The sequence below is a fragment of the Lepeophtheirus salmonis genome, chromosome 12 (genome assembly GCF_016086655.4).
Source record: "Lepeophtheirus salmonis chromosome 12, UVic_Lsal_1.4, whole genome shotgun sequence".
Lineage (NCBI taxonomy): Eukaryota > Metazoa > Arthropoda > Copepoda > Siphonostomatoida > Caligidae > Lepeophtheirus > Lepeophtheirus salmonis.
The window spans coordinates 12,293,612-12,305,697 of NC_052142.2; the positions used below are offsets into that span (position 1 = coordinate 12,293,612).

Below are 12,086 nucleotides of genomic sequence, written 5' to 3' on the forward strand. Positions count from 1 at the left end.
TGGAGAGTATATCATCCAGGCTCTAAGGTTTTTTCTCCGTTTTGTAAGGTCAAAAAAAACAATTTTGTTGAAAGGCGTCTAGTTCCCCTTTCAGTTTTGATATTTGTTCTGGACGTACAACTTCTTTGAACTTACAGTCAATATTTTGCACAGCCTTCAATCCTTGTTGTATAAGCATTTCCCGATTACTTTAATAAGACATTGCAGGCCACATTCCAATATCTTTCAAATTAATAATATAGTTTTGTTCTTCATTAATTTGTGGTGGATCTGCTTCATCAACATCATGATCATCTTCATGAACTTCACCAACTTCATCTCCATGGACTTCAACAATATCATTTCTACGAACTTCTGCATTAATATTAGTTTTGTCTGCATTGGCTGGGCCAAGGACTCCTGTAACCAGGACAAGACACTGCGCTCACACGTTTAAATATGGGTTTTGTTTATTTAGAATTAGTTTATTCTATATGGAATGTTTCTCTTAAAGTGTTTTGCTACAAAATAAAGAGTTTTTAAAAGGATTTTGCTAGGGAAAATCATTTAGATAATAAAAATGAGGCTATATTCTAATAGAAGTGGTATTTTATTAGTACTTTAATCAAAATAAACATTAAAAACATATAAAAAAGAAAAGGCACTATCAAAAAGTTCAAAATTGGTCCAAGTCTACAAGTCAGAAGATTTTGTTTGGAATTTAGCTCTTTTTCAATTAGCTTCTGAATTCATAGCTGTCATTTTCTTTTTTGTTAAAAATCGGACCCATGACATTAAACAAAGCGAATGAATTTTTTTGAAGAAAAGCTGAATTCCTCACACTTTACTCCCACAACGGCGATAATGTCAAAGTTAAAACTGTCCTGCCTCCTGTCACTGAATGTGGCAACAAATGAAGCTCCAGGATTTGGTGTGCCAAGTCTTTCTCTTCAGGAGTAGCTGTGATATAAGAGAGCATGGAGTGAGCATAGAGGCAGGAGAGGTAGAGAAGGTCGGATGGAGTCGACAACCCCCCTTTGTTCATTAAGTCGATGCACTCTTTCAGGTCTACATGCTGATTGGTTGGACTATCGAATGTTATTGAGTCCAGAGGTGTGTCTCTGATGACCATTAACTCTTGGCATCATGTACAGCTGATCTTTTTCTTCGAGAAAAACCAATATACCCGGCAACTAAGTAGAGAGCATTACTCGCTCCCTTGGAAGCTAGTTCCTGGAGGTAATCTGGTTGCCAGTTAGTCAAAATGAGCTCAGCTTTTACCAGGTTTTCATCCAGCAGACCTTTCATATCTGAAGTAGTCAAACCTGAAAATTTAAAAAAGTCAAATATTGTTATGATATTATTAAATTGTAAAAATAAGTAATACCTAAATAAAGAAGCTTACTATTTACAAATATCTTATTTACCTGAGACTTTGACAAGACTCAGAATATGAATATTTTTCTCTGCTTCCAGGATGTGTCTCATGCTGATGTAGTAGATACATGCACTTAGTTGTCTGTACCAGCCAAACCTTCTTTTGATGGGATCAGACTGGAACATGCCAAGGAGTACATAGGAGAAGTCTTCATCTAGGAGAAGATACTCTGCCAGATCTGCTGCAGCAAAGCAGGGCTGCTTTGTTGCTAGGAAGGTTTCTGAGGCCAAGTACTTTACTGTTTGGCCACTTGATGAGCAAGTCGACAAAATCTCTCAAGAAAGAGAGGCAAAGTTTGTTCTTCTCAGAGATTTGTTCCCGAAGCTCAACTATCTTTTTGTAGCCAACTCCAGGTGTCTTGACGTTTAGGATATTCCACATAGTCCTGAGCTCACGTGAGTGCGGTTGAAAGAAGACAAGGTGAATATTATCTAGCTGTTGTTCTTGTGAAGAGGAGAGCCATTTGCTCACGAATGAAAGAGAGCTTAGAAGCTTACTTAAGTTCAATCTCTGAAGAGTTGAGAAACTTCACTAACTTGTTGAAATACATATATAGTGTTACATAGATCAAAGAAGAGTAGTAAACATTGGGGGACTATGTGCTAGATATGAAATAGCGGTTTTACATATTTAAATTAATTATGTTTGTTTGTATTTATTACTATTATTAATATTATATCATTATAGATATAGTTGAATCAAGCCTAAATTTGGTTACAACAGTTATCATATAATAGCGCACCAACAAGCTTAGTAACGGACCTGGATCAATAATCTACCCCACCCCTTCCCTGTTTTATTTACAACGCCTGTTGCCTTAAATCACTTTTCCATATCCATAAGAAGCTATATGGAACTCAAATAAAACTGTATCACTCTGATGACTTTAAAACATCATTGGAAAACGTTGCAATTGCTCAAAAAAAACAACTCAGAAAATAGACTTATTGATTAAAAGTAATTTTTTTTAATATTATATAATGTATTTTATTTATATATTCTGTATAAGGAAAAAATACAAGAACTGAGACCGAAAAACAAGTTATAGCGGTCTCGGTTGCACTTTGTCGGTTCCGGTTCTAGCAGCTCAAGAACTGGAACCGCTTGAACTGCTAGACCGATAAGGACAAAAACTTTGTTTAGCCCTGGCTTACTTATTACATTCTAGATCATTCCAGATCATATCCATTATGTGATACACGATACGGGCACATGCTAATATGGCCTCGATTCGAGATATGATTCATCTATATACCTTCTCAGTAGTTGTCATACATATACATACAACCATTTATAGTATACAATTATAGGCATACATTCACGTATTACTGAAATTTACTAGATAATATATATGTGAGGTGACATACAAGAAAACGACATACGATTTTTTTCCATAAAATTAAGTCTATGCTAGTTTACAATTCTTTGCATAATTACCTACAATTTCAATTTTTTATGAATATTTTAATTAACTCTCTGTAGAGTGCGGAAATTAGGGTTAATTTTTATCAAAATATCCGTCTAAAAAATAATGTAGCTATAATGGTGAGTACAGCTGAAGTGGGAGGTGCATTTATTATAAATGCAAGGTATAACAACCTTAACAAGTCTTGTTAGATCTGAGTTGAATTAAACTTTAAAAAATCTCCAATTTCATAGAAATTCTTCAAATTCATAAAATTAAATTTGTGCCAAGTAATTTTGTTTTAAAAAATTGAATATGGTACTGCCTTGCACAGAGAGTATATGTTATCTTGCCCAAAATTTATTTCCAGGTTGTTAAGAGATATTTCATATGGCTAATGGCTTTGTTTCTTAGTATTAGATACACCGTTTCTTCAAGGATCGTATGCTTTTGACTATAAATAATCTGTTCTCCGAACTGCAAAGATCTCATATTTATCATTGTGTGAACCTCCTCTCTCCTAAGATTATGATTATATTATTTTTATTCTGACCTTTATAGAATTTCTTAAGAATAATGCAATTCGTATAATGTATCAATGACCTAAAATTTATAACCCAAATTATAAAAAAAATTTCAATTATATCATTCCAAGTATATCATTTTTAAATTAAATCAAAAGTGAGATATAAACTTAGCTCTCTGAGTTCAATTAATTAACGTTATTAGTATTATCTTTTTATTTAATATTTAATTTAGTAATATAATTAACAAACAGGTATGAATGTTGGGTGCCAGGGGTGTGACTCACTGTAGCTTGGGCAAATATCAGTCTAGATTGCATAAGGCCGCTAGTATTTTTTAAGAATACGTCAACTGTTGTTTGACACCAATGTATATTTTAGCTATTTTAATAATATTACATCCTTACAAGTTGTAATATCAATGAATTCTTGGATAAGGAATGAAAGACTTTAGCAAGCATTTCAAACAAGTTTACCAAGTAGGATTAATTTTCAATTCCTGGAGGAAATTTGACTACACTGTTTAAGGATAACTTCATCCAAGTAATGGGAAAACTTTATGTCGCGCCAGGATGATGCTTTAGTGGCTACAGGCTAACAAAGTCTGAGAAGAAGGATCCTCCTCCCGCCAAAAGACGTTTCCATATATTTCCAAAATATAAGGAATGACCAAGTCTTTGGAAGCTCTCTCTTTTAACAATTAGCCATTAGAAGCCCTCAAAATATTCTGCTATATGTGACTCGCATTTTTTATTTTTCGACTATAAAATTCAATCTGAGGATACGAACAACTATCGGTCTAACGATATTTCTATAAAAATATTAAACAATGATGTTACACCAACACAGTTTCCAAACATGCCCTCCTATTTTTCCAAGCCAGCCACAATAGTGAGGAGTAAAGCATTTTTTTCTCTTCGACTTGGATTTTAAAAGAAAAGGAAAATATTATAAATAAAATTAATGTATTTGAAATCGCCGATAAAATTTCTACGATATCAAAACTAAATTTAAAACTGGGCAGAGCTGGCTGAACCGATGGGTTTTATGAGGTTTTTAACATTGATCAGGACCTGATATTTCATAATCTTAAAATTTTAAGTTCGCCTTTTATTTTACATCGGAGTTTGTACCAAAGTTAATTTAGACTTATAAACCAGAATGAGGTTAGTATTTTAGTTTGTTAAAATGTACATGCATTAATGATCATGTTTATTTCAATTTTTCAGGTACAAGAACAAGGAACTTTCAACTCAACTACTGAAATCATCATTGACAATAATACCCTTACTAACTTGTTGTTATGTTTTTCAAACTTTTTCAAATTTAAAAATAACCGGACAATATTTAATCAAATAAAGTATTTTTAAGATGGTCCTTATGCTTCAGGCATTGCCAAAGTTGAATGTTTTAACCAATATATTCTAAGTATAGCATGTAACATTTTCAAGTGTATGCCAAAAAATACTTCTCAGAGGTAAATGATAAAATTCATGGGGACTAGAAAAAAATTGGATATCAATATAATCAATCAAAACAGTTTAAAAAAACTTAACAACGAGTAAGCAAGAAGCCTTTATTATCAAAATATCTTCAATACTTCTAATAATTTGTATTGTTTGTTAATGTTTAAATGAAATAAAAAAATAATTTGTTCTAATAAAAAATGTATTTCGAATCTGAAGCAAAAAGAGTATTTATTTATTTTAGTAAGTATATATAATCTATAGCAGGGGTAGGCAACTCTTTATCAACTAATATTATAATATTCAAACAAGGGATGAAATACACTTATATCAAATAGTTTGGTATTAGCCACAACCAGTGGATTGATCTCCAAAAACATACTTGTATTTAGATTTCTATCAATTGTATGAAGATAAATTCTTAATAAATGTTGAATAAAAATTATATCGACTTTCATGAGAAGAAATGTTGGTCCCTTTTTTCAGCTTCATGAGAATAAGTAATTCATGAATGGACTGTATTCGTTTTATTCAACTATTATCTTGAAAGATCCTGATCCAAATGGAGAATAGCTCTTCATTATCTTGGTGAGTCAGTCCTTGCTCACTAAAGAAACAGATTCCGAAGATTGAATTTATTTGACATTAGCATCGAAATAAGGAGAGGAAGTCCATACTCGTCTAAACGCTTTTTTTTTAAGAAAAATGGAAATTTTCTTGTTGTCTAACCTTGTAAATTGACTAACAGATTAATTAGTTTTAATGGATTTAAATCCAAATTGTAATTCAAGGACTACTAGCGAGAAGGACTTCATACTTTTCTTATTTCTTGAAAAGAATAGATTCTTGAAATCAACTTCTTGGGTTGTTCAACTCATCTTTGCAAAACAACTTGGAGTCAAGAATACTTTTAATTTAACTATCACTTAATAAAAATTAAAATCACTTTCATAAAGTCTTAAATAAGTGATAACAATGATTAATAAATTTAAAGGACTTATATCAACAGGTGACTCAACTTCATCTTAAGTCTTTCTCTAGCTAGTAGCTAGTATTCTTTGGCCGGATAATCATAATTATTATTCAGGGAGGTTTATTATTTTTCCACTATGTGGAGCTACTCACTGGTGGTGTGTTTACATACGAATTTAATTAAACAAGGCACTTGCCCCATTCTCCCTCCGCCTATATCTTACAGATGGGTATGAGTATTTCATGTTATATTGCGTTTGTTTTTAAAATTAAAGTCACTTAAGCGTGTAAAGGGTGATTCAAAACGAGTGGTTTTTCCTGTAGAGATTTTTTTACATGCGCGCGCGAGTTCTGTCAAATTTATACGTCATTTTTACTCAGTATTGTTTTACAATTCTTCATGGAAAGATATACGCCACAACAACGTGTAAAAATTGTTGAATCGTACTATGAAAATCTGCGTTCTGTGAAAGAAGTTTTTCGCAAATTACACCCAACTTATGGTCCACATAATCGACCTTCAAAATCCACAATTCGCAGAAATAATCGAAAAATTTGAAGGGGCAGCAAGTTGTTGGGATGTCCCGTCGTCTGGTTCACCACGTACAGCTCGCAGCGTAGAAAATATTGCAGCTATAGCCGAGGGTGTAGCCGAAGATCGTGAAGAATACGTTACCGCCAAAGGCGAACGTTATTGCGCCATGGTAACATACTTTTTGGTACCTCAAATTGAATCACACGATATTTGGTTTCAACAAGTAGGTGCCACACAGCGCGCTTAACAATGGACTTATTGGGACATCATTTTGGTGAGCAATTAATTTCACGTTTTGGCCTGGTGAATTGACCACCAAGATCATGTGATATCACACCTTTGGACTTTTTTCTTTGGGGCTACGTAAAAGCAAAAGTCGATATGGATAAACCAGCCACGATTACAGCATTGGAAGCAAATATTGAGCGACTTATTTGTGAGATTCGGGTCACAATGCTCGAACACGTCATCGAAAATTGGCACGAAAGAATGAACCATTTAAAGGCCAGTTGCGGCCAACATATGAAGGGGATTATTTTCTAGAAATAATTGTAAAGGATTATTTTTTCGGTTCATAATAAAGTTTTGACTTTGATATAATACTTTATGTGTTTTATTTCTACAATCCAAAAACCGCTCGTTTTGAATTATCCTTCATTATGAAGACAAAACAAATTTTATTTGAAACTTTGGGAATATCTGGGATAAATTTATTGCGTATTTTATTATTAAAAAAATAATAGAATATATTCTGATTAACTTTTAGTGATGTTATACTGTACTCCAGTTTTTATTCATCTTTATGTTTGCATGTAAAAGATGGTTGTTATTACTGATAATTATTCATAAGTTAGCAATGAATTTTTTATCATAAGACCCAACTATAACATGAGTAATAAATTAGTTGATACTATAGATTTACAAAATTATATCCCGAGATCTATTAGAAAATTTATGTATGAAATGATTATCTTAATTTCCATTAAGAAATATATATTTATAAGAAGTACATTCTAGGATTATTAAAAAGTTACAGATAAATTTAAAAGCAAAACAAGAATGAAAATACAAATTAATTGATGCCTGTTTTATTATCAATAACCTCTAAATATAATATTTGGTATGATAAATAATATTAATATGTGATAAAATTTTGTATTGTTGCATCACAACAAAAATAATAAAGGAAAAATAAATATTAGAAATCGTCTTACACATTATCTAAAATATAATATCTCAAATTGCTACGATATCCTTAAAATATTAACCTCAGAATTGATTTAAGTAAATAAATCATTCATAATAATATAATAAATTTTTATTTTCTTCGATATTCATTATTTAACGTTATTTTCCTTAGAAATAGTTTTCAAATGGAAAATTATTAAAAATAATTATGAATTGTATGAAAAAAATTTAGGGTTAATTTTTAATTAGTTAATAATTTCAATAGAACTAGCATACGCCCTACCTCAATATTCTAAACTATCTCATATCAAGCAATATCGTCGATCACATTTTGTCAGTGATCAGGAATAATTTTTTTCTACCTTTCAACAAAGTTAGAAATGATGTAGAATACGTAGATGAAGAGAAAAAACAAACACACTGATATGGAGGGATAAATAGCATATCTTTAAAATTCGAAATGTAGAAGTAATTCCCTAGAAATAGTTTTCAAGTGGCTAATTACTAAAAATTCTGTTTTAATCTATTTGCCGTCCTCTCTAGTTGAACAAGTAAATAAAGAAAATGTAAATACTCTCACTTTCAACTGGACTGATTGATCCATTGTGATTTATTATTATTCCCTTGTCTAATATCTTCTTCACATCTTGAATTCTTCATCATATTATACTTTATAGACAAATTACTAACTTCATTCCAGATTGCTTTAAGTTCTTCTTCTTGCTGTATTAAGATATTTAGTAATTCTGACCTGGAATGTTCATCATATAGTGAACAGTCATTTAGTATCCAGCCTCCCAAAAAATCGAGGCCAACCATTTCTTGTCTTTTCTTTTTGTTTTTATTGCCATATCCACATAATATCTTTAGTTCGTTTTACTCTATTTGGATATACTTGATTGTTCTTCATTCTTCAAGATTTCGGGACAAATCTTCCCCGAAAAAACAACAACAATGAAACAGCTCCAAAAATTTAATGAATTGTCAACTAAAGAGATAAGGAAACTCTTAACTAAAGAGGTTTCTTGAAACATAATCATGGAGTTCTTTCTTTCCATTATAATATCTTGTGAATTAATTTTAAAAACTCCCTACACTAAGACAAGTAATAAAAGTAATTTCATTTTATTTTGATTTAATTTTTAAGTTAAGGGAGGTTACCACATCTATCGAGATTTTGTAAATATAAGTGTATAAGTTTGGAATTGCAGTAGATTTTGGGTTAATAGAATAAAAATTACGATACTCGATTTGCACTATTATCTTTCCGTTATTATAGAGTTAAAGGTATATAGTCTTTTGTACGATAGAGAGGTGTACAAAAGAGGTTCCTTCTTTTATGGATATTCATTCTCGATAAAACACATAATCTATTCTAAGATATTGACTTGGAAACTTTTTTTGCCTTAAATTTGACTATTCTCTATTTAATTACATTAAAACTTAAAAAGTTCCATTATTATAAATAACTAATTACAATCATTGTCAGTTTGTGGTGCCACAAAATACATTATTTTCAACATTAATTGTTTTTTGCATAGCCATCTTATGACAATCCTCTCCATTTCTTGAGATTAATTTCGAAGAGTTTTCCTATAACTTTGTAAAACTCTTCTGTAATCGTATTAATCAATTTATGAACTGATGTGTATACATTCTCGTAAATTTTTAATAAAATTTTCATTATTACAGGTACTCCTGAATATGTTCCAGTTAATAAAAAAAATAGAAAATAACTTAACCTTGGTATTAATATGAACCTTCCTTTAGCTCGAACTTTACCCATGTATTTACGCCACTTATTTTTCAAAAATATTTTATTACAACATTAATGTTCAAATAGTTCGACCTATATTCCCTATTTAATATTTCCACCAGTTTAGTATAACATTCGTACAGTGGACTTTCTGTTTTACTTACTCCCAATTCATCACACATCTGTTTCCTTTAATTAATATATAAACTGTGCTCCTCCTTCTGTTAGTACTTTCATGCCCTGCTATACCTCGGGAAGAATTAATTCAATTCATACAACAGGATATGCAAAAAAAAAAAAAATCAATTAAATCAAATGATTCATCACTTTTTAGTGGTACTATAATTTATCAAAAGAAAAAATATTTAAAAACAATTTCTAGATTGCTTCAACAGAAGTGATAAATAAGGGTGATACAACCCTTATAATCTTCCAGTGCAATTGCTATTTTTAAATCCCAACCATTTTTTAACTACGGACCGGTCAACGCTTGAAATTTTTACTGCTGAACGAGGGGCTTTGAGGTTGAAATAATAACAATAATAAACACGAATCCACTGTGTACTCATATGGAACTTTATTAGCCCATTGCTAGAACGTTAAAAGAATATTATAACATTAAGAAAAAATAACTTTGCTCCAATAAAACGCTATTATAACATCAAAAATGCTAAATCAATTGGAGCACTGATCTTGTTTCTTTACAACAAAAGGGGTGGTTGTGATGGCAGATAAAGACACCCAAAGGGTGTTGCTAATGTCTTTGTTTTTGTTTTTGTCAATGCAGAAAACCCCAAACAAAAAAATAATATGCAGAAACACTTTTTTTTTCATTTATTTTATTGAGGTTTTCATTTATATGCACAAATTACATAAGAAATAAATGAAGGAAGAAAGATCACGTAAAAAGATAACATAAATAAACATTTCAGTTTATAATTATCCCTTTCAAAAACAAAACAACCTAAAGACTATACACATATTACTGATTCAAAAAACTAAATAAAATCCCTCAACATACATAATTTTTATAGAACACTCATACAAGCATATAACTAAAGCTAAAACAGGAGCAAATAACTACATTATAAGAAGTAATCCACCATTAAAAACACAAACAGTCTCCATAGTAAGACTATTTCCTTTTAAAAGCTTTGTAAGATCTTACAATCCACTTTAAAGAGTCTAAATATTTTGCGGACATCATGGGGTAATACCTAATAACATCGCCTCCATATTTTAATCAGGATCCAGAAGTATCCCGAACTATCAAAGAAAAAATAGTATACCTTGCAATAGCTGAGATGATAACAGCTCTTATCTCTTCAGCAGCTAAATGGTCATAATTTTTAATTTTGCTGGGAATACGAGCTTTGGAATTCCATAACACTAATTCAAACGTCTTCGTCTTTCCCGCTAATTCCTTTATTTTTAGAGCCCAAACAAAACCAGTACTTTTATTAATATTGATTCTTGGTCATCTTGTTCCTTTACTTTTAATGAAATAAACCCTTTTCGAATTCGAACACTGGGACAATCTACAAAAGCGTGTCATCCAGGAGTTAAAAGTTTTTCCATAGTCTTTTATGGAGCATTATAAAAAATAAAAATAAGGCCAGCAAAGATTTGAAACTGCGCAGTAAACTTTTTGTCGTCATAAAGATATAGTAAGGATCTTTCTATTTTTTTATGCCAAGATTTCGGGATATCTAAAACTTTTATAAAATTTTCACATATCACAGTAACTTTACTCTTAAAATCTCTGGAATATAACATTTTCAAATGCTATGGTGTTAGAGGAATGTCCTTCTTAGCAATTTTCAAATGCGGAAAACAAAATTTACCCTTCACAAATACCGAATCTGGTTGTTTAGGAAGGTTTTGAACAGTCAAAATAGATTTATGTGTAGCCATACTTTGTAGGGAGCTCGGATCCCCTGTATTGTCGAAAAAATGTTCCTTTGCGACGTTTTGATGAATTATATCAATAGTATTGTTCGACTTATAGGTTGACTTTTCATACTACAAAACACGATGAGAAGCACCCTATGAAAATGATATTTTCTCGACTGAGGCGTTTGATCAAATAGTACCCGTCATCAGAAGCATGTATAGTAGAGTACCTTATACAATAACTCTCCATTCTAAGTGGGAATTTTTCGTGATATCAATAGAAAATTTCTGGTATATCTTAAGGATAATAGAAGATAGTAAAGTAAGCCCACCTCCTATAATCTTCTTCTTTTTTTTTTTTTTTTTTTTTTTTGCCTTTTGAAAGAAGGGAGTTACTTTGAATAAAAATGGTCTTCAGCCATGAATTTTCTTCATTAATTACCTTTTCAGCTAAATGAGGTATATAGTACCAGGGGAACTATTTCAGCACCATATAATACAACTCATGTCAGGATTTTACATTTCCTTAATTTTCATCCTTTTTTATATAACAACTTACACAGTGTTGTCCAATTTGTCTAAATTTTAACGTGTATTTGCCATTCTATGCCTAAAGTTTCAACCCTATGTTTGATATTATAATCTAAAAGTTGAGTCAAAGAGTCTGGGTTCAAAGTCCCTCCTGGGAGATTAGCAGTTTTACTTTTATAAATTATCAAACTAGACCTGTGGGAAGTTTTTTTAAAAGACTTTAATTTTTCCAACTAACTGACTTTCAGTGTTAACTTCGACAAATAATGAGACACCATCTGAAAAATTATCAAGTAAATGTTTAACGAAGTTTCAAACCAGCTATATCTGTATAGCCGATGTATACAAAATTATTCAATTGCGGCAATAAATTACAACGATGCTGCTGTACATCTAGAC

General features: G+C 31.2%; 3 long non-coding RNA genes across 3 annotated transcripts; 1 reads left to right on the top strand and 2 right to left on the bottom strand.

Annotated features, from left to right (window-relative positions):
* Positions 1-570: 570 nt before the first annotated feature.
* LOC139906748 (uncharacterized) lies at positions 571-2,317 on the bottom strand. Its single transcript, XR_011782605.1, has 2 exons — positions 1,407-2,317; positions 571-1,304 (listed from the first exon to the last, which is right to left on the bottom strand). It is a non-coding gene; the product is annotated as an uncharacterized lncRNA (long non-coding RNA).
* A 276-nt stretch (positions 2,318-2,593) lies between these two features.
* Positions 2,594-5,037, top strand: LOC139906747 (uncharacterized). The gene is made up of 2 exons (XR_011782604.1): positions 2,594-4,512; positions 4,576-5,037. It is a non-coding gene; the product is annotated as an uncharacterized lncRNA (long non-coding RNA).
* On the bottom strand, positions 4,997-5,918 carry LOC121127137 (uncharacterized). The gene is made up of 2 exons (XR_005867560.2): positions 5,630-5,918; positions 4,997-5,553 (listed from the first exon to the last, which is right to left on the bottom strand). It is a non-coding gene; the product is annotated as an uncharacterized lncRNA (long non-coding RNA).
* Between the last annotated feature and the right edge of the window lie 6,168 nt (positions 5,919-12,086).